The 20,909-nt window shown below is 46.3% G+C and overlaps 1 long non-coding RNA gene across 2 annotated transcripts in view; it reads right to left on the bottom strand.

The window, feature by feature from the left end:
• Window positions 1-1,135: 1,135 nt before the first annotated feature.
• The window catches only part of LOC309612582, a 38,418-nt gene continuing 18,644 nt past the window's right edge, over window positions 1,136-20,909 (bottom strand). Inside the window, exons 3-4 of one of the 2 annotated variants that reach the window (XR_014235290.1) lie at window positions 12,395-12,528; window positions 1,136-12,316 (exon numbers count right to left, since the gene is read on the bottom strand). This is a non-coding gene — a long non-coding RNA (uncharacterized lncRNA). Of the gene's footprint in view, window positions 12,529-20,909 lie in introns of both variants that reach the window. The other variant, XR_014235291.1, reaches the window with a different exon arrangement.

Genomic DNA, 20,909 nt, shown 5'->3' on the forward strand with positions numbered 1-20,909 from the left:
AGTAAGGACCCCTCAGCCCTCCCAGGGGAGGGATAATTGAAGGTCAGCAGAGAAGATCACCTGTCACTCAGATGTATTCCCTCTCCCAGCACCCCCTCATCCTCCGCAGTTAAGTTAATCCCAGAGTGAAGTTAACATAGGATGCACGGCTTCACTACAGCTCTGCGTGACTGGGGCTTTGAAGCCACCTGACAACGTGTAGCACTTTTCCTGGCATAATGTGGTTTTGAGGACCTCAGAGAAAGCAGAGCCACTATGCACCTCACGAGGGCCCTGCTCACAGGCACGGTGGCGTCCTGGGCTGAAGGCTGTGCCTCTAGCGATGTCAGGGGGGCCTGGCAAACGTGGCCGAGTCCACTGGGATCCAGCAGCACATCCCAGGTGGGTGATGGTGGCAGAGAGGTACCTTCATCTAGACTCGATCCCCAGGGAATGTCAGCCCGGCCTCGGCCAACACATACGGTACCTTTGAGAGAATTAGAAACAGGTGCCCCATCTGGGCAGATGAACCATGAAAAGGCGCCCCTCCTCTGTTCTGAAGCAGGGCTTGACCGATGGGGCCCAGGCTGAATTTCAGCCTCGCTCCGAGACCAGGCTCTGTTGGACAATGACCCCGGACGTGAGTGAAACACCGTTGGAGAGCCAAATGTGCAGGAATGGGGGAAGGGAATGGGGATGTCACGGCGAAGCACTCTGATCGAGCAAAACATTTTTAAAATCTAGGAAAGTATAAAGAAGAAAATTGAGATACTCATATTCTCGGTATTTGATGTTCAAGCCTTAGAAAATTTGATACAGAGAGAAATCAGATCCAGAGGGTCCTTTAATGCCCTTCCTTTGGACAGTGATGTCGAGTCTCACTGGCCAAACCAGGGCCTTTGCTGGATGCGGGACACAGCTGCTCCCTCACCAGCAAGGCCCCGACCATGAGTAACGAGCTTACTGCTTCCTCTGCAGCTTGGATGCAGGCATTCCATTTTCCCTTGTGACTCAGAGCCCCTGAAATCCCCCAGCCTCTGGAAAACCATTCACTGATTCATTCTCACTCAAGAATATCTCTTGAACATCTTCTCTGCTCCATTCTTACCCTCAGGGGGAAAAAAAAAATCGCAGTGCATAGAAATGAAGAGTTGCCTCTCTGCCCTCTGCCTGCACGGGTGGCCGTTCTAATTCCCCCGCTGGCCCTCTGCTCGGAGCCCTGCCTGCCTCTGGCAGTGCCGTCATGAGATGCTTCTGCGGCTTGCCAGAGATCTGTTTTATGTTGTTTCTCCCTGGCAGTCATTCCCGATACAGGTCCCATGATACCCCTTCCCTTCGGCCTACCTTTTGCAATATCCTTTCTTCTGGCTCAGGACTAGGCCCTGCCGTCATCTTAAAGGTCCCAGCCGATGACAGAAAATGATCACAGTAGAAGGAAGGAAAGTGTCACACAAGGAGGAGGTGTATTTGAAGGACTGTGAGGTTCTCAAGAGGTGGAAATGGCAGAGGGAGGATATTTCAGCGAGAGCAGAGCAGATGGACCCTGGGGACTGGCCAAGGGCGCCTCGTGCAGCCTTTCAACACTGTCAGCCCCCTTCCTTCCTCCCTTCCTTCCTTCCTTCCTTCCTTCCTTCTTTCCCTCCCTCCCTCCGTTCTTCCTTTCTTTCTTTTTCTTCCTTCCTTCCTTCCTTCTCTTTCTTTCTTTCTTTCTCCCTTTCTTTCTTTCCTTTCCCTCCTTCCTGCCTCCCTTCCTTCTTTCCTTCATCACCAGAAATAGCCCTTGAGTCCCACAAATATGACTATTGTTCTTGGGGAAAACTGCAAAGCTATTAACTCATAAAGGACTGTCTATGGATGTGCTGCACTGTGTCACCAAAGCTCTGGCAATGTGTGTGGGGGTCAGGGGCGGTCACAGAAGGAAGGGGAGAGAAAAGCTCTGGAAGCTTGTAGCATAGATGACAACACTGTACCTTAATTGTCGCTTGTTCCCGAGGAAAAGGGTGATTGCTGCAATAGGAAATATTGCACCGGACCTCCGTGATTTTTTAAAAAGCTTTTTCTTCAGGAATGTGAAAATTCACAATACATAAAAACCACATCCTTGGGCTTCCCTGGTGGCACAGTGGTTAAGAATCTGCCCGCCAATGCAGGGGACACGGGTTCAAGCCCTGGTCTGGGAAGATCCCACATGCCGCGGAGCAACTAAGCCCGTGTACCACAACTACTGAACCTGCGCTCTAGAGCCCATGAGCCACAACTACTGAAGCCCGTGTGCCTAGAGCCCGTGCTCTGCAATGAAGAGAAGCCACTGCAATGAGAAGCCCCCGCACTGCAACGAAGAGTAACCCCCGCTCACCGCAACTAGAGAAAAACCCGCGCACGGCAACGAAGACCCAGCGCAGCCAAAAAATTAATTAATTAATTAATTTAAAAACCCCAAAAAACCAAAAGCCACATCCTTGCTGACAGATAATTGCATAACATTGTTTTGAATTAAAAGAACTGTTTCTGAAAAATAAAAATGTTATACAAGTTGCTCTATCAGCAAGCATGAACTAATAGTTGATATGTGTAAGGATATATTGTCAATAAACGCTGTGCATTTAACTCCTCCCCAGGCCGGTGCTCTGCACGTGTGTGGTGACAGCTGGCCACCCTACGTGGAGAGGGCTCGGGGGGGGGGTGTGTACAGGATGAGCAGAGGGAAGAGGCCGAGGGGGCTGCTGGGAACACCAAAGAACAACGTTCTCTGCACTATTTAAAAGAGTTCATAGTCTCCTTGAAACTCATCCAGGGAACCCCCAAGTTAAGAAAAGCAAAAGCTAACACAAAAATAAACTCAAAATGGCTTAAAGACTTAAATATAGGGCATGACACCATAAAATTCCTAGAAGAGAACATAGGCAAAACATGCTCTGACGTAAGTCATACCAATGTTTTCTTAGGTCAGTCTCCCAAGGCAATAGAAATAAAAGCAAAAATAAACAAATGAGACCTAATCGAACTTACAAGCTTTTGTACAGCAAAGGAAACCATAAACAAAACAAAAGGACAACCTACGGATTGGGAGAAAATATTTGCAAATCATGTGACCTACAAGGGCTTAATTTTCAAAATATACAAACAGCTCTGGGACTTCCCTGGCGGTCCAGTGATTAAGAATCCCCACTTCCATGGCAGGGGCAAGGGTTCGATCCCTGGTCGGGGAACTAAGATCCCACAAGCTGTGTGTTGTGGTCAAAAAACAAAAGAAAACATACAAACAGCTCATACAACTCAACAACAACAACAAAAAACAACCCAATCGAAAAATGTGCAGAAGACAGGAGTTCCCCAGTGGCCTAGTGGTTAGGATTCTGGGCTTTCACTGCCATGGCCTGGGTTCAATCCCTGTTTGGGGAACTGAGATTCTGCAAGCCTCATAGTGCAGCCAAAAAAAAAGAAAAATGGGTAGAAGATCTTAATAGACATTTCTCTAAAGAAGACATACAGATGGCCAGTAGGCACATGAAAAGATGCTCAACATTGCTAATTATTAGAAAAACGCAAATCAAAACTACAACGAGGTACCACCTCAAACCAGTCAGAATGGCCATCATTAAAAAGTCTACAAATAACAAATGCTGGAGAGGGTGTGGAGAAAAGGGAACCCTCCTGCACTGTTGGTGGGAATGTACGTTGGTGCAGCCACTATGGAAAACAGGATGAAAGTTCCTCAAAAAGCGAAAAATAGGAAATTCCCTGGTGGTCCAGTGGTTAGGACTCTGCACTTCTACTGCAGGGAGCACAGGTTCCATCCCTGGTCAGGGAACTAAGATCTTGCATGCTGCACAGTGTGGCCAAAAAAACCAAAAAACAAAAAAACTAAAAGTAGAGTTACCATGTGATCCTGCAATCCCACTCCTGGGCATATACCTGGCAAAACTCTAATTAAAAAAGATACATGCACCCCAATGTTCACAGCAGCACTATTCACAACAGCCAAGACATGGAAACAACCTAAATGTCCATCAACAGATGAATGGGTAAAGAAGATGTATTACATATACACAATGGAATACTACTCAGCCATAAAAAAGAATGAAATAATGCCATTTGTGGCAATATGGATGGACCGAGAGATTATCATACTAAGTGAAGTAAGTCAGACAAAGACAAATATCATATGATATCACTTACATGTGGAATCTAAAATATGACACACAAATGAACTTATCTATGAAACAGAAACAGACATAGAGAACAGACTTGTGGGTGCCAAGGGGAGGGCAGTGGGGAAGGGATGGATTGGGAGTTTGGGATTAGCAGATGCAAATTACTATATATATTGATAGAACAACAAGGTCCTACTGTATAGCATAGGGAACTATATTCAATATCCTGTGATAAACCATAATGGAAAAGAATATGAAAAAGAATGTGTATATATGTATAACTGAATCACTTTGCTATACAGCAAAAATTAACACAACATTGTGAATCAACTAACTTTGATAAAATAATTTTTAAAAAATCAGCACATCTAAGAAAAGAAAGAAAAGAAAAGAAAAAGCCAGAGTAAATTCTTTCTCCATGGAAAAATCATCATAAATCATTTGCATCAACAATCCTTGTAAGAAAATAAATGAAAACAATGTTTGGTACTCTTGGTTTTAATTAAAAAATTAAACTTTATGTTGAAACATTAATCTTGTTCAAATGCTGTCACGTCCTAGAAGTGGTGAAGAAAGCAGGAGTTTAAACATCCATCAGAAAGGTCCTCATTCTACCAGGACAGGACATGCGATTCCCCCATCCTGTGTGACAATGGCAGCTGCAATAAGAATTTCTTTCACTGGAGTAGACTCAGCAAAGATTTCTCGAAAAAAAAAAATGTAAACAAACCCAGGTTATCTGATTCCAAACCCTGATTCTTTTTTTTCCCCACTTACCACAAGTACCAAATTAGGCGGATCTTTAATTATTTAATAACTATGATTACATTGTTGAACTATAATCAAAGGGTATAATTTAAAAAGAAAATCATTGCATTTACATTCCCAGCACTGTGCTGAGGGAAGGCTTAGAAAAAGAACTTTATACTCCGGTCAGGGAAAAGGGACACAGAGACAGGCAGCAAGTAGGACAGAAGAGCCTGTGATGAAATGGAGAGAGCCATAGTTACTTGTCTAAGGGCAGGCCCAGCAGAACCTTGATGGCTTCCTGGCAGAGACGCGGGTAGGACCTTAAAGGCCAAGGAGGGTTGGTTGGCTGGAAGAGAAGTGGCTTTAAGTGTGTCTTTTCAACCTGCCAAGCCTGATGTTTCCTCTCTGGCCCATAAGGGGGTGAGAACAGATTCCTCTGAGGACTGTTCCAACTCTAAATTCCAAGACTGCCCGAGGGGACAGCATAAGCAAAGGCCCTGAGGCTGCATTGAGCCACAGTGAATTGATGGTTCACCCAGGAGTACTGCCTGCTCAGAGCAGTGGGTGTGTCTCAGGAGCTTAGAGGGGAAAGACTCCCTAATGCTAAAGCATGGAACTTGGTGCTGTAGGCAGTGAGAGTAGTAACTGTAGGTCCTAGAGGAGGGAGGTAGTCATACATTTAATTACTCCTCCTCTTGCCACCCCCTCTGCCCATTCCCTCCTGCCTTGCTGAGCTCTGGCCCTTGGGGACCTCCAGCTCCACCAGGTTCCTGGGGGGCATTTCCCTCCCACCATCTCTCCCATCACCCTCCCTGCCCAGCTGCCTGCTGTAGCTATCCTTGGATGTCCTTAACTTTGTATTGCCAAAAAAAAAAAAAAAAAAACAGGATTCCCCATTAGATTTGAATTTCAGAGAAATAACTATTACCTGAAAACTGTGGTTTGCCTCTTGGTGGGTGTTGAGCCAAAAAACACAACTGAGTCAAAGATCAGGAGAAGGAAGGATTTATTATTACTTGCAGCAAGCAAGGAGAAAACGGAGATCTTTCCCAAAGCAGTGTTTCTCCGAACAGCAAAATTGGGGCAGTTTTAAACTAAGAGTACATGTATATTCATGAAGGAGCTTGGGCAGCGTGGGCAGAGTTCAAGCTTTAGTTGACTGAAGTCCTGAGGGTCAGAAAAGGTCAACATTATTATCCCTTAGGTCCTATTGATCTGGTGGTTGAGCGCCCAGGGGGGATTTAAATTCTGCAAAACAGCTCAAGACAGTGCTTTAGGCTAGTCTTTACCATTGAAATAGAACTGGGAGTTTTTACAACTGATTTGTTATCTTTGCTGTGGTTACTTCTCTCACCTGATAAGTTTGTCCTTTTGTTCTCTTAAGATCATTATCACTGAGACCTGTTCCAGGACAAGCATTGTGGCCAGGCTTAGCTCACAAAGTGGCTTAGGCTAAAATGGCTTCTCTTATGTCAAGAAAGTGACGCTTAGTTCTCTTTCTGGGGGGACCCCCTACCCTATCTGCTTATATAGCAAATAATTTTTTAGTGTATGTCCCCAATATTAGAGCTACAAGTATTCATCCTAAAAGAAAAAATCATTTGTTGTTTAGATGAAATTCAAATTCAACCGGGCATCCTGTATTTTTTATGTGCTAAATCTGGCATTGGAATCCCCCGATCCCGCCCACAGGCTGTACTGGACCCTTCATTAAACCTTTGTTGGGGTCTTCCGTTTCCGGCCATTTCTGACTCACGCCCAGCCGTCCGCTTTCCACTGAGGCTCTGGGTGCTGCTGCAACAGCAGCAGGTCCTGCCCTCCCGGACGGCGGGGCTCTGCCAGCCCCAGCCCCGAGCCCAGGTCAGCGAGCACACGCTCCCTCCTCCTGCGCTCCTCCCACAATGCAGTTTGTGCGAAGGCCCTGAGGGACCCTCGTGTCAATCAAGAGGCCAAGAGGCGGGGCTCCCTTCATGGGGCCGAGCCCGATCTGCCTGTGCCTGAGGAGGACAGCTGAACAGACTTACCTGCCCTGCAGTCCTGGATGTCTGGGAGGAGACCCTCAGGATGCCCGAAGCATCATGGCTGAAGGTGGCACAGGGCAGCGGAGCAGCCTTGAACCCATAGATGCGAATCTCGGGCTGGGTGGCCCTGACCGCCGCTCTGAGTGTGTTTCCCCATCGGTAACTTGGAGATATACTCACCCCTAGGGTCGTCGGGAAGAATAGGTATGTAAAAATCTTGGCATGTGGAGGGCATTTCAAAACTAGAAATTATTTGTAAATATCGTTCATCCTATAGGTCTGTCTCCCCTGTGAGACTGTGAACACTCAAGGCCGGGAACCATGTCTTCTCAGCGTCTGCCCAGGGCCCAGCCGAGGGCAGGGCTTGGAAATGTCAAAGGAGCAGGAGTTGGGCCGCGTTCACCCTCTGACAAAGGTCGCAGAATGAGCAAGAGAATGCTCTTTCTCTGAGTTAAGCTCCTGGGAGGGAGAGCTCATTATAAGGGCCAGATCCAGACTTTTCGAGGCCCTGAACCCTAAGCGTGAAGAACAGAGTTAGCGCGATCATTTGCATGATTTTTTTCCAGCTGTCAGTACCCCCTCCCCCAGCTTTTTTGTGCATGTGATCCAGCTTTGCGGCTGCATTAAGTGTAAGCTTTAGCTACGTATTACATGATCCGGTAGTGGGAGCTGGGACTGGGGCAGGGCATTTCTGGGGCAGGAGACCTCCTGCCAGACAGCAGTCAGGCCCTCGCGTAGCCCTCTGGCATCTTCCGCTCCTCGCGAGAGCCAGGGTTGCCCCTCCAGGGCCGCAGCTTGGCAGGACCAGCCTGATCGCGGCTGGTTTCCCCTGGCTCACAGCCTGCTCACCAGTTCTCGGATGCCCTGGGCCAGGAGCCCAGGAGGTAGATTATATAAGGTGAAAGAGGTCCATTTACGGAGCCCAGAGGTACAGCACAGACACCCCTACTTTTAGGTGACAATGGGGCTTCTGAGGACCCTAGTTCTACCGCTGGGCCAGCTGACTCCTGGTTTGACGTCAGGCTGGGTGTGGGCTCCATCACGGGCCACCCAGCACAGGCTTCATCTGGTCTTTGCAAAGTAAACACAGTCGGCAACACCTGGCCACACAAGGCCAGACCCCTCCTGGCCTCAGACCTCCGGGGCTCCCCAGGCCCACATCTCACTAAATTCCATGCTTGGAGTCACGTCAGGCCAGGACAGAGGCAAACCAGTGGAGACCAGGGAGGATCGGAACCACCTTGAAGATTGGAGGGCCCATCCCTCTGCTATGGGGCCACAAGTCAGAGACCCACCCCCATCCGTATCCCAGATGCCCTTCTGCAGGGAGGCAGGAGGAGGGGATGGAAAGCCGAGAATAAGCTGCCCAAGTGCCATCATCTGGAGGAGCAATTTAAACTTATGCATCAGATGAAGTCTCTGGAATGGACTAAAGACGTTTTGCTTTTCTTTCTATTCCGTGGGTGGTAGCTTATTGGGAAGATTGAATCTACCCCCTACGAAATTTAAAAATCTGTTTTCTTTGCAAGTCTGAGTTGTGGTGTGGATCAATTTGGGACCCTGTGGCAAATAGAGAAAGTGTTTTGATAAAGTCAAGAATTACAGACTCATATAGGCACCGAGGGAACCAAGGGTGTTTTGAGGACACTTCCGAGGCTGGTGTCCAGGACAGCATACTTTTACATCTGTTGTAAAGTGGACTTGAGCCATGACATAGAGATCCTTTGAGTTCTCTTTGTTTGGTCGTTAAGCTGTCTCTCTATGGCCACATGTCAGGGGCCAGAAGACCTGAGCTCAGGGTGTGACTTCAGGTGGCCACAGCTCTGAGGGCAGCTGTGTGTGGTTATAGACCTGCTGGAGGGCTGGAGGGCGTTCTGCTGACCATGGTTGAAATAGCCTCCCACACCCAACCCTCTCCCTGAAATGCGTCATCCTGGATCCATTCGGGTGTCTGGTGGGATCTTCGAGTGACATGTTTCATCCTTTTTCAAAGGATGGCAAGGACCCTCGCACAGCCCTTGGAGATCATGCAGTCTGTCTCTCCCCTGCCAGTTTAGGAGCTCTCTCACTCAACAGTGGCTGCTTCTCCTACCCTCCCCATTCTCTTGCATTGGTGGTGCTGGTTATATTTGATGACCTGAAAGAATAGACTGTCAGCAAAAATGGGTTTATTCGGGTCAGCAGAGAATTGCAACTCGGGATCTGCAACCAGACCAGCCATGTGCAAGTCCCTGCACAGCAAGGGAAGGAGAACACTTTTGTAGAGGGGAAAGGAAGGTGGGAGGGCTCTAGTAAGCAAAGAATCCATGGCTTTTCATTGGCTGAGTCCTTGCCAGGAAAGAGGAGGAATCTTTCTTCTTCCTGTTGAGCTCTGCTACAGTCGCAGGATGTGAGAGCTCCCCCTTCTGGTCTCCCGACTCTATTGGTTGAGATTTCTGTTTATTAATTTTTTACATATTCCACTTGCCACCCCTTCTTTGCCCTGATCTTCCCTGGGAGGCTGACAGATAGGACTGCATCACCCATGTGCCCCTGCTCCCTCGCTTCTGCTCATGTTTGGGAGGCACTAACATAAGATAGCAGGGCAGGAGGAGAGAAAGAACTAGGTATTCATCCCCACCTTACACACACACACACACACACACACACACACCCTCTTTGCAGGTGACACAGTTCCTTCCCCTGGTCCCTTCAGCCTAGAACCATTCACGCTTCCTCTGATGCTGGTTCTAGGGACTTTTTTTTTTTTTTTTGGAGTATAGTCGATTTACAATGTTGTGTTAGTTTCAGGTGAACAACAAAGTGATTCAGTTATACATATACATATATCTGTTCTTTTTCAGGTTCTTTTCCCATTTAGGTTATTACAGAATATTGAGTAGAGCTCCCTGTGCTCTACAGTAGGTCCTTGTTGATTATCTATTTTGTGTATAGTAGTGTGTATGGCTCTAAGGGCTTTGACATCCCTTTGGCTCTCTTAACTCCACCCACACCTCTGACCGGTCCTCTAATTGTTTGCAGTTAAACCTTTGCAAGTTCCTGCCAGGAAGGCAGCCTCAGAGAGGCCCTCACTGCTCTTCTAACACACTGGACACCCCAGGGCCTCTACAATCGTTTAGGAAAAGCCCCAGGCTAAAGACTGGGTCTCAGCTGTTGGGCAGTGTTGATGTTATCTACTGCATTTCTCAGATTGCCCTCCCCCCGGACCTCTGGAGTCCCTGGGTAACCCTCAGCAACTGACTTCAGCTCTGGCCTCTCAGTCTCTTCATCTGCAAGAAGAACTGAATACAAGAATGGATGCGGAGGGCTTCCCTGGTGCCGCAGTGGTTGAGAATCCACCTGCCAATGGAGGGGACACGGGTTCGAGCCCTGGTCTGGGAGGATCCCACATGCTGCAGAGCAACTAAGCCCGTGCGCCACAACTACTGAGCCTGCGCATCTGGAGCCTGTGCTCCGCAACAAGAGAGGCCGCGATAGTGAGAGGCCCATGCACCGCGATGAAGAGTGGCCCCCGCGTGCTGCAACTAGAGAAAGCCCTCGCACAGAAACGAAGACCCAACACAGCCATAAATAAATAAATAAATAAATAAATAAATAAATAAATAAATAAATAAATAAAAAAGAATGGATGCGGAGAACCTGGCCCCATAAGGAAACGTGATAAGGGCGGGTGTCCAGCTACGTGAGTCCTAGTGTTGCAAATCCTGCACACAGATAGAAGGGAGTGGTGGCCCCCCAGGAAGGTGTCTGGCAAAACGGTAGATGGACTATTTCGTTGGGCTTTGGATTTGCTGAGTGGAGTACACAGACAGCCCCAGGTTCAGAGAAGGAGGAATTGTACAGAGCGCTCGCTGGAGCAGATTGGTTGGTGAGGAAAAAGGAGGAGATTTGGGAGGTAGAGAGAGAGAAGGAAGGAGGAGCTTCTCTGGGGAGAAGAACTTGGGGGAAGAATAGATTTATAGCAGGTGTTTCGGAGTGCACGCAGAATAACATCTCCTCTTTGCCAGGAGATCCTCAATAAGACTTACCCTGGGCACCAGTGTCTTGGCAGTGGATATGCTATTTAAGGGGCTACAGTGATGAGCTGAGACTGGCCACAAGGGAAATGTGATGAAGATCACGACTGTCCCCAAAGCCCTAGTCACGTTGGACTACATGGGGCTGGGATGATTGGGAAAGGAGTATAGCAGGCATGTAACAGAGAAGCATAACAGCCCTCCCGCCATGGATTCAAAGCCTGGACCGTTCGACACCCCTTCTCCCTGGATCATGGCTACAGAGTAGGGGTCGGACCTCGAGTTTTCTTGCAGACACCTAGACTCTTATACACGGGAGATTCTGCCCAGTCAGTTAAGAGTGAGCTTCTAGGTATAGGATTGAGACTTAACACGTGCAATTCCTCCGTATCTGAGTGTAGGTGGCAAAAATTGCTACAGAAAGAAAAGAAGCCAGTTTCACACACACACACAAAAAGCTCATCCAAGATGAGTTAAGCTTTTGTAGCTCTAGGAGGAGGGAGGATGAAGAAATTCCCATTCTGGGAATTCCCTGGCTGTCCAGTGGTTAGGACTCTGAGCTCTCAATGCTGAGGACCTGGGTTCGATCCCTGGTTGGGGAACTAAGGTCTTGCAAGCCACGGCACGGCCAGAAAAAAAAAAAAAAAAGGAAAGAAAGAAAGAAATTCACATTCTCAGAAGGCCCTTAAAAGCATGAGTTCATAACGGTTTAATAAGCTAGGTTATTGCTGATCTGAGTGATAAGAAAATGGTTAATATAGATTTAATTTCCATAGGACCTTGGGAAAGTGTCTTGACAATTGAATATAAATACCCAATATTTGGGAATTCCCTGGCAGTCCAGTGGTTAGGACTCAGCGCTTTCACTGCCATGGCCTGGGTTCAATCCCTGGTTGGGGAACTAAAGATCCCATCAGCTGCGCGGTGCGGCCGAAAAAAAAGAAATCCAATATTTGTGTTCCTGGGAATGGTCTTGCCTCAAATCAAATAATGAAGTCACAATGTAGGGCCAACGCAGAAGGGGTTGTTCTACACCATAGCTCCCTGTGTGCCCACTTATCTCCATCTCTCAGACGGTTTTAACACTCTATGATTTCTGTTCACATGATTCATTTCTTCCCTTTGGCTGCTGACTGCTCAAGGAAGTGAGAAGAACAGTAGTGCTAGAGGCAAGTGAGAGCTAACATTCATTGACTGTCTTTCAGGCGGCAGGCACTGTGCTAGGTAAATTGTCCACGTTCCATGTGTATTGCTCGAGGAAGATGGTGTATTGTCCACGGTTGGGTGCAAGGGTCCACATATCAAGAACTGTGAAGGGTCTCATATTTATCTTACTTGCAGTCCAGTAACTTAGCCTGCTACAGTGTCACGGATGCTGACAGGAGACACGAGACTCCTGGATCAGAGACAAAGACATTATTAGTCAGGGCAGAGCAGGCAGCCTGAGTTTCACGCTTATGCCGATTCTTCTTACCCCTCGAGGGCGATATGAGGCAATCCTGTGGATGCTGGACGTGCAGTGGGTTTGTTTCACAGCTGAGGAACCACAAGTTTAGGAAGCTCCAATGTTTTATTATGGGCTGCAAGCAAACCAGCTCAAATCTTGTCCTGGAGGGAGACATTAACCTTTATTATACTAGACAGTGAACTGCTCTGGAGGGAGACACTGTCTCTGTACTGCAAGGCTGTCCACTACACAGCCAGCCTTGAACAGATGTGCAGAACAAAATCTGCACTCACAGGACTTGGAGAAGCATGAGAGACCAATGGAGAATCGTTTCCCAAATACTAGTAAGTATATTAAATCACACTTGTTAATTACTTTTTCAAATCTCTAACATTTTTTGTGCTTGACATATCAATACTTGATGGCGGTGTGTCAAAATCGCTCATCATTATGGCGAGTTTGTTCATTTCTCCCTGTAATTCTATCATTTTTTTTTTTAGTTGTTTTGTTTGTTTTTTTATACTGCAGGTTCTTATTAGGCATCAATTTTATACACATCAGTGTATACATGTCAATCCCAATCGCCCAATTCAGCACACCACCATCCCCACCTCACCGCAGTTTTCCCCCCTTGGTGTCCATATGTCCATTCTCTACATCTGTGTCTCAACTTCTGCCCTGCAAACTGGCTCATCTGTACCATTTTTCTAGGTTCCACATACATGCATTAATATACGATATTTGTTTTTCTCTTTCTGACTTACTTCACTCTGTATGACAGTCTCTAGATCCATCCACGTCTCAACAAATGACTCAATTTCGTTCCTTTTTATGGCTGAGTTTTTTAAAATATATATTTTAAGGCTATTTAAATAGGTGGTATGTGGGTTTAGAACTGCTGTATCTTTCTGGTAAATTGAACATTTTGCCACTATGTTGTGATCTTCTTTTTCCCTGCTAATGTTTTTGGTTTGAAAATCTTTTTTGGCCGCTGTCAACTTTCTTTTGGTTACTATTTGCCTGACCTATTTTCCCATTCTTTGATTTTCAACTTTTTTGTACCCTTATTCCCAGGTGTGTCCCATGTAAAAAGCATATAGCTGATTTTTTAAATCCAAGTTGATAATCACAATCTTTTAAATGGAAAATTAAGAACAAATAAATTTATTGTGCTTTTTGATGCATTTGCATTTGTTTTTAACCATCTTACTTTGTGCCCCATTGTTCTGTTTTTTTCCCCCTTCCTGTATTACCTTTGATGGCTTCTTTATATACGTCAGAGAGATTAGAAAGAAAATCCCCAAGGAGGATTGAAGAAAGGGAAATAGCCTACAATGTTCGCCAGAGAAAACAATGCTTATTCTAACAAACCCCAACACTAAGCAGGCTGAGTGACTGGTTTTCATTTGATCCACCAAAATACATGTTAGTCTCAAAAAACTGAATCTGCTTATTCACTGTTCTTGTTTAGTAAAATAAGAAAAAGAAAAGAAAAGAGAAAAAATTAAACTTGCAAAAAATTGCAGTCAGCCAGGCGACAACTATTCATTAAGCACCAGCTTTGTGTAAAGCTCTGAGCCAGAGTTTGGGAGCTTCCAAGCTAAGGGGGAGACAGACAACAGACAAAGACACAGACCCGCTATTTCCACATGTGATCAGCAGCACATTAAAGAGAGTGCTTTAGCGAGAGGGACTGGGACCGGGGTGGGGCGGGAAACTACTTTAAAGGGGATGGCAAGAGAGAGTTTCTCTGGGCTGAGATGTGCAGGAGGGGAGGCGACAGCCTTGGAAAGGGTCAGGAGGAAGAGGTGAAGGTGGTCCAGGCAGTAGGAACAGTAGGTCACAGATTGAGATAAAAATAAACTCGGCCTGGGCTTCCCTGGTGGCGCAGTGGTTGAGAATCTGCCTGCCAATGCAGGGGACATGGGTTCGAGCCCTGGTCTGGGAAGATCCCACATGCCGTGGAGCAACTAGGCCCGTGAGCCACAACTACTGAGCCTGCGCGTCTGGAGCCTGTGCTCCGCAACAAGAGAGGCCACGACAGTGAGAGGCCCGTGCACCGCGATGAAGAGTGGCCCCTGCTCGCCCCAACTAGAGAAAGCCCTCACACAGAAACGAAGACCCAACACAGGCAAAAATAAAATAAATAAACAAATTAAAAAAAAAAAAAAAAGAATTCTTATCATAAGGAAGAAAAAAATTAAAAAAATAAAAAAAATAAATAAACTCGGCCTGGGACTTCCCTGGTGGTCCAGAGGTTAAGACTCTGCACTTCCACTGCAGGGGGCATGGGTTCGATCCCTGGTCAGGGAGCTAAGATTCCAGGAAACTATGATCCTGTATGCACATGGCACAGCCAAAAAAAAAGAAGGAACAAAAAAATTAACTTGTGCTGTTGAAGACAGAACAGAGGTAGGGTGGCTGATGGAAAGGAGTGAGGCCAGGAGTAGTCTAGGTGCACTTGGAGATAACTTGGGAAGGAGGTGGGATCCAGCTCACAAAGGGCTTGGAGGCCATGATAAGGAACCTGGATTTGAATAAGAGACATAACATGATCTTATCTTTAAAAAATTTACCATTTTGTAGAAGGAACTTTGAACAAGGTAAACAACTCATCCTAGACTACCTTTTAGGATTAAAAGTCCCATGTCCTAGGAAATCCGTCAGGACAGAGAAAACTGGGAAGACTGGTCATGGTAAGTATATAGTAGGTGTGAATCTTGGTTCACATTCAGATCTTGCCTTATTCTGCCTAAGGCCCTTCCTTCCGGACAGGTCATTATTGAGACTTCTTCCCCTTTCAGGACCATAAGGGAATCCTTATTAGGTGCTCAGAAAACTGGGCGAGGGCATCTAGTTGTCATGGTTACAGCAGGTACCCTGACTGTTCAAGACAAGGGTAGTCCCTTCAATGCCTCTGCCCCACAAGTCCCCCTTGGCACCCCAGGCTGCCAAGTTATCTGACCTGGTGACCTCCTTCCCTGGAGCCTTGGCTGGGCTCCTCACTGCTCTCAGGTGCCATGGGACTGTCTCCCTTCCCAGTCTGAGAAAATCTCATCTCTGGCTCTGCTGCTGGATCCAGACACACTCTCTATCCTTCAGAACCTCTAGCAAAGAAGCATCTGTGATTCAGCTCCCACAAGTACAGACTTTGTTAGGCTGCTTTACAGCTTTCCTATAATTCCAGGACTTGAAAAATGAAATGCAGGGCAGGGGAGTGAAGCAAAGAAGGGAAAAATAGAGGACTTTTCAGTAAATTTTTTCTGCCATGAGTGAAAGCAGAGAGACAAGTTAGGAAGCTATTGCATATTCTAGGAGACAGAAGATGGTAGCTTGGATTAGAGTGATGGCAGTGGGGATGGAGAGAAAGGGACACTCGTAAAACATATTTTGGTGATAGGACCAATGGTACATACTACTGGAGGTGGGAGATGAGAGAACAGAAGGACTCAAGGATCACAGCTTAAGTAATCCTTTTGGTTTGAGCATTTGGTATAAATAACTTCTGATTTGGCGACTCGGGGCATGTGACCACACACCAGACAAGAATGTATAGCAGGCCCTGTATTTCTGCCTCAAGTGGGAAAGCTCTGGCAGGGGGTGTGGAACTGGGCTGTCCATCCGAGAGACAGCTCTGTCACATGAGGGCGGCGGTTACAGCAATGTGAATGAGCTGCCACCGGCAGTTTCATATCTTGGAAGCGCTAAGAGGCCTTGGTTGTATTTGTCTTGTGGGATGTGGTGCCGGACACATGATGCAAGATAGTGAAGATACAAGCTGTACTTTTCTCAAAAATGCACCAAATGCACTCAAACCTCTTAAAAGAGTTCAGGAAATAAACAAAATTTTAATTACACGTTACAAAGAAAAAAGAAACATTTTTAAAGACAGCTAGACCAGTGGGAAAACTCCATTTTCAACTTTTTCCTTCTGATTTTAGTCGGACTTAGCAGTTGGTTCTTTACTGAGTCCTGAGCCATGAAATGCTGGTCTTCTGGAAAGAAGGGCAAGGAAAAGAAGAAAAACAAAAATCTATTAAAGAATTCCCGGGACTTCCCTGGTGGTGCAGTGGTTAAGAATCCGCCCATGCGCGGGGCATGGGTTCAAGCCCTGGCCTGGGAAGATCCCACATGCCGCGGAGCAACTAAGCCCGTGCGCCACAACTACTGAGCCTGCGCTCTAGAGCCCGCGAGCCACAACTACTGAAGCCCATGCACCTAGAATCCGTGCTCCGCAACAAGAGAAGCCAATGCAATGAGAAGCCTGTGCACGGCAGCGAAGACCCAACGCAGTCAAAAAAAAAAAAAAAGGAACTCCCTTCCCCCTCCTCCCCAAAGAAACTCCAACAAAACAGCAGAAAAACTAAAGGTCTGCTTTAAAATGTGTGTGTGGGGTGGGTGTTGGTTGAGTGAGTGGCAGTGGGACTGGGGTTCTGTTTACTGCTTTGAAAACATCTGACAAAGGAGGGCGTGGGGTGGTCAAGATGAGATGGGGAAGTAGGGAATCAAGTCAGTCCAGGGTTTGGGGGAAATTAGGGGACATGGGAGAAGGAAATAGGGAGGGAGGAGCATGGGAAAGCGGGAAGAGGGCTGGAGGAATTTGGAATCGCACAGCACATTGACAGCACGCCATTAACCACTACCATATGCTGACCATCAAGTTGCAACACATGCTGGCTTTTTTTTTTTTTTTTTTTTTTTAGCAAAGCCCTATTATTGTGGAGTCCAAACCTTAAAGAGCTTACAAAGCAGAGGGTTCACCCATCCACGCTGTGCAGGGATTTCCTCTGCAGGCCCCCTGTCAGGAGGGAGGGTCTCTACATAGATTTACAAACCCAAAATGTCGGGGAGAGTCTAGTTTAGAAAGAGATTTCCTCTGGGTGGGTTTAAAGGCCTGTGGGACCTATGTCATCTTTCCCATCCTTGGACCAAGAAGGGAACAGGCCAGACTTCACTGCAAAGCGAAAAGTAATGCTTGGTGGAGCCATGGTGCTCCTTGGCCAACTCAACCTCATCCCGGCTCTTGCAGCGTCCTGTCCCCCCCTGCTCCAAGCTCCAGGCCCGCCTTCCCCAGCCCCTGGCCTGGGCTGTCCACCCCAGAGCAAACGGGTGAGCTGTACTCTTGAATCCTGTCCACGCCGCTCCGGAGCGTACTCTGGTCTCCACCCCCGCCCATCCCCTCTTGTCATCACTTTTGCTCTAAAGTGGCTGCCGCTGTGCCTGCAGCCCCCCGGGAGGAAAGGCTGAGACACAGCTCTGATCTACAGAGCTGGGCTTTAAAGCAAAGGCTTCTGTACACGCCATAAAATTTCAAAACTACAAAAGATGTAGATGAAATTTAAAAAGTTAGTCTATTTCTTTCCTATTCCCTAGCCACTCAGTTCCTCTCTTTGGAGGCAACTGCCTTCTCCCCCATAATAATGTCTTGTATGTCCTTTAAAATATGTACTGTGCATCTACAATCATAACCACACACATTATTTAAAAGCTTTTTAATAATAGTAGCATATTTTACATACTGTCTGCAGCTGTTTTCTTTTTTCACTTAGTAATTTATCTTGGAGATATACTCATTTTAGTACCTATAGAGCTACCTTTCCTTTTTAATGGCTACATAGTATTCCATTCATACCTGTGATGGTTAATTTTATGTGTCAGCTTGGGTGGGCCATTGGGGCGACCTGATATTTGGTCAAACATTATTCTGGATGTTTCTCTGAGCGTGGTTTTGGATGGGATTTACATTTAAAATGGTATACTTTGAGTAAGCAGATTGCCTTCCATAATGTGGGTGGGCCTCATACAGTTGGTTGAAGGCCTGAAAAGAACAAAAAGCTGACCTCTCCTGAGCAAGAGAGAATCTACAAGCAGACTGCTTTTGAACTTGAACTGCAACATTGACTCCTTCCTGTGTTTCCAGCCTGACTGCCTTTGGACTTGAACTGCAACTTTCCTGAGTTTCCAGCTTGCCAGCCTCCTTCATCAGATTTTGGACTCACCAAACCTCCACAATCATGTGAGCCAATTCCTTAAAATAAATCTCTTTCTATATATACCCACATCCTATGGTTCTAATTCTCTGGAGAACCTAATACTATAATACTATAATCTATTTAACCAGGCCTCTATTAATGGACACTTAGCTTTTTCACTGTTCTGCTATTACAAAGAATGCTGCAATGAATATCCTTGTATGAATGTCATTATGCACATGCCACACCCATGTTTTAGCCACCAGTGGTATTTTGCTTCAGTATAAAGGAATGTAGAAAATCCTCCCAAGCAATAGCCAGGCTAGCTGGAGTAATGTCTCGCTACAAATCTTATTTTGAATGTCATTAGTCATTAGGGTAGTGCAAATTGCAAGCATAATTAAATACTCCTTTGCACCCATTAGAATGGACTAGAATGGCTAAAATGATAAAGACTGACCAGAGTAAGAGTTGGTGAGAATGTGAAGCACTGGACCTCTTATACCTTGTTGGTAGGAGTAGAAAAAATTACAACTACTTGGTAAAACAGTTTGGCAGTTTCTTAAAAAGATAAAAATACACTGATGATATGACCCAGCCATTCCATTCGTAGGAACTTTCCCAAGAGAAATGCAAGCATATATCCCACAAGGACTTATACACAAATGTTCACGGGAGCTTTATTTATAATAGCCACACACTGGAAACAATCAAATGTTCATCAATGGGTAAATAAACATATTGTGGGATAGTCATACAATGGAATATTACTCAGCAATAAAAAAGAATGACCTACTGATTCATACAATGACAGGGATGAGTGCCAAAAGAATTACGCAGAGTGAAAGAAAACAGACAAAACATGTGTAAGTACTATGACTCCATGTATATAAATTTCTAGAAAATGCAAATTAATCTATAGTGACAGAAAGAAAATTGGTGGTTGCCTGGGGAACTAGTGGGAGAGCAAGGAAACTTTTGGGGGTGATGAATCGGTTTGCTACCTTGATTGTGATGACCATTTCACAGATGTATATGTAGGTCAAAACTCATCAAATTGTACACTTTGAATATGTACAGTTATTGTATTTCAATATTTTAACAAGGCTATGAAAACCTTGAGTGTCAAAAAGTAAATATGAATGCTTTCTTCCTTTCTGCATTCCTTCTAGAACAATCTTCATCTCATCCATGTAAATGAATGCCTCAGGAAAATTAGAAAATATACATACTCAGAAAGGCAAAAGGGAAAAGCACATTAATATTTTTCCAAAATATCACCCCCAGTGAGTTACACGTTCAAATTGTGAGTATGCCCCCTACGCCACACCCTGCTCATCTCCCATCACACCCAAAAGGCCAGGTAAGCTGCACCACACTGAACCTTCGGCTCCCCAGATACACCAGCTGAGGTCACTGTGACTTGTCGAGCGGGCAAAGCTGAGACCAGCTGCGAAGTGTTCAGAGCAGGAGCTCACTGCCAGCCTTGAAGGCAGAAAGGAGGCCCAAGGGGCCGATGCCCCTCCTTGCTCTGAGTGAGCTCTCCTTGCCTGGCTGCAAGCTGTAGGAGGAGGAAGATGAGTCAGTGCCCCATCGCAGCCTGCAAGAGGCCAGCTGAGCTGCTGGGGCACGCCTCATGCTTGGCAGCCTGTGCTGATGCCCTCCTGCCTGGCCCAGACAAGCCCTCAACAGCTGCCCCAGATATAGGGCGGGCTGCCGGCTGAGCAGTCGGAAGCTCCGGTTAGGAAGCAGCCAGTCCCTCCTGCGTGTCCGCACTGGCCAGAAGCAAGAAGAAAATGCATGCACCGAGCGAAGGAGGAAGAGCGGCATGCTCCAGGTTAGGGCTGAAAAGGTTCGACACTAGCTGTCCCGCCCTGCTTCAAGGCTGCACACCAGAGAGGGTCAGGAGCCTTTTCAAAGTCTTCTGCTCACTGTAGCTCAGCAAGCCCTGAACCCCACGGCCTGGGATTGTCTGAGAGCAGAAGAAGATTCTGGGAAACTTGGCTTGTCTTCTATGTAATTTTCACTGACATCCATTGTTGTCGTAGGGACCCCGTCACTCCCCATCCCAGCCCACTTCTAGCCCCTCAGCCCCTGACAGAAGGATCTACTAGGTGCATTGTGTTTCTCTTGGACTTCAGAGGACAATATTCTCCATTTTATAAACTGTACAAAAAAAGGTCGACCTGTCCTGCTCACCCAACAGGGACAAACATTAATGGAATCTGCATTGTTTATTACTTTTAAAAATTATAGTTCAGATATTTGGTAAGTTTGTATTTGTAGGATAAAGAGAGAGATGCTTAAAAGCTCAGATCTTGAAAACAAAAAGGCAAAGAACTCTGGGTTCTTTAATTTCAATTGCCCAAGATCCCTTTCCAGCCCCTGATTCCATAGATTCTCCTAATTTGCAGGATTGTTTTAGCTCACAGACCCAGGATCCTTGTATTCCCTGGAGCCTCACATGCTTGGTTATGCTTGGCTGTTTGTCTTCATTTTAGATATTCAAGAATAGCTGTTAAATTGAGCAGTGAGGGTGGTAGAATATTCCATTCTCAGCAAGATATATT

The sequence above is a fragment of the Balaenoptera borealis genome (assembly GCF_965194805.1).
Source record: "Balaenoptera borealis genome assembly, chromosome: 15".
Classification (NCBI taxonomy): Eukaryota; Metazoa; Chordata; class Mammalia; order Artiodactyla; family Balaenopteridae; genus Balaenoptera; species Balaenoptera borealis.